The following is a 2,484-nucleotide window of genomic DNA, read 5'->3' as shown; positions in this document are numbered from 1 at the left end:
GGTGACGTACTTCGCGGGTTGAATTAAATTTCTACCTGGTACAGGCACAGGAAACGTTTGTAACTAGCCCAAGGACCCAAGCCTATTTTGGAATATGTATTTCATTTGAATTAACATATATTGAAAATATTCCTGCTATTTGAAAATGTGCTAGCAGCGAGTCACGAGAGGTGGGGCATGGGCGGGCCAGGCTCCTCTCTCCTTGTTAGGAAGAGACCAGGGGCAGGGAAAAGGACCAAACTGGCTTTTTCACTTATTTGAGCTCCTCTGAACTCCCATTTTCTCAAATGTAAAATGGGAGAAATAATAATAGCTGTCTCTTCCTGGACACTAATGCATACAAAGTAAAACAATGTCTATGAAAGGCTACATCAGGATGAAAGATCAGCTTCCCTTTACGCTTCTGCTTTCTCTTTTTCCTCTGCCTGCAGTCAGATAACCTCCCTGGGAAGAGCGTAAACAGTGAGGTAAGTGGAGTGTTACCCTATAACCTCGCTTGTATATAAACTCACTGAAAAAACCCACAGCATTCAGAAGATGGTATATGTAAATTTGTATTTTCTCTATTTTATCTCTATAGTTACCTATGTGTTGAATACTGGCCAATTTTCTAACACTTCAACATATATATCTATGTATCTATTGGCCAGTGACTCACGTTCCCCCTCCCTCCTTTCCTCCCTTCTCCCTTTCTCTGTTCTCACAAAGCACTCTGGTGAAGCCCAAGTCACAAAGAATACTTCACTTCCTCATTTCTTTTAATTAGTGACCTCTGTACAGAATATCTGGAGTGGATGAGGCTTTGCTCATCTCCTTCCATGCTCTGTGCGATAATTTTGGATATGTGTGATCCATCTAACACCTGCCTCCCTCCACAGTACAGGACGGGTGGGTGCCCAGTGTCTGCTAACCCCAGAGTGAGCCCAGCCCACCGCCTGAGGGATTTAGAAAGCCCACCCTTATTCTGAGCTGAGCTCCCACTGGCCATGACCCTGCTGTCTGGAATACTCCAGATTGCAGGTGGCCTCTTCCCTTGAATCTTGTCCTGGTCAGGCCTCGCTGTTTTCCTAAGACCCTTGTGTAACCCTCGAGGTAACTCTCCCAACAGCCAGAACATCTACTGGCCACAGGTGACTGGGCGTCACGTGAGTCTTTCTGCCTGACTGAGACTCATGCCCCGGAAATCCGGGGAAGGAAAGGTGCTTCTGTCACAGATAAAGTATATGATAGTGAGATTGTCTACACTGCTCAGAAATCCATCCCTGTTCCTCTTTCTAGCTTGTTCTTTGAGTTGGGTCCTGGCCTTCGGGGGAACTGTGGAAGCCAGGGAAGCAGGCCTCTCACATTTGTCAACATTGATTTTGGAGAGTGAAACAGTGATTAGAGGTGAAAAGGGGGAAACAGATACTCATCTTCTATGCCAAGAGAACTGCTGCTTTCTGGTTGTTCTAGCGATGCTTTCCCGGAACAAGTGAGTCCATTTTTCACTTCTCTTAGGCATTTTGAACGATACCCTTTTTATTAAACTGAAGACAATGGGCTTATCTACCTGAGCAAATTAAGATGGAGAGCTTTAACATTTTACTAAAGGACCCAAATTAATGGCATTCTTTGTTTGAATTACCCTAACTAGATGAGATGATTTTTTTTCTCTTCAGCTATTCAGATAATATTAATTCTCAACATTTGCATGTGATCATGATCTTTAGATTTGAATTAATTTGAAATCCGCAACCAGAAAGAAACAAGGAAAAAAACCCACCACAATCATCAAGACAAACCAGAAGCCTTATGTCAATTTTTTATAAAAGGTAATAAAAGAATCCATCCATTGGGATTGGCATGCAGTTGGTTTTCTGAAATAATAAAAGGTTGCTATTGAAGTATCATAAATACAAAGATCCACTGTATCATGTACACCTCACAATGTAAACTTGTCCCCTCGAGGATGCTTGAGCCAGGTGAGGAGGTGCACTCTGCTCGCTGACCAGGGACCAGGCCAGTCCTGAGGCACCAGACTGTGTTCTCCCTGTCCCTCCAGCTTCCTGCCACCTGTGCTATCTCCAGGCTTCTCAGCTACTAACCCTGTCTCCCCTGGCAAGGCACACAAGTGCCCACGACTGCTGGCGACAACTGTGGTGGGTGGATGCCGGCAGGTGATGTTACCTTTTCCTTACGCGGTACGCAATGTAGCCAGGCACACCTCTTCCTCACAATAATCCTGCCAAGTGGGTATTATAAATTCCCACCTACCGATAAGGAAACAGAGGTACCGAAAAGTTACATCTTGCTCTGGGTGAGTGAAAGCGCATTAAGTCTAGGGTGCTTCTCCCTCAGCATGTTTCCTCAGACCTACTCCTACCATTGTGCAATTCAAAAGTTGCTTTGTTAGTGTCTCCTGAGGAGTTTCAGCAATGCTCTGCTTGGCACTTTATGTGTGCAGGCCACCATCGCCATCTGTATCAGTTCTATGATCTTAGTTTC

The sequence above is a fragment of the Desmodus rotundus genome, chromosome 8, assembly GCF_022682495.2.
Source record: "Desmodus rotundus isolate HL8 chromosome 8, HLdesRot8A.1, whole genome shotgun sequence".
Classification (NCBI taxonomy): Eukaryota; Metazoa; Chordata; class Mammalia; order Chiroptera; family Phyllostomidae; genus Desmodus; species Desmodus rotundus.
Note: the sequence above shows the minus strand (reverse complement) of the source record.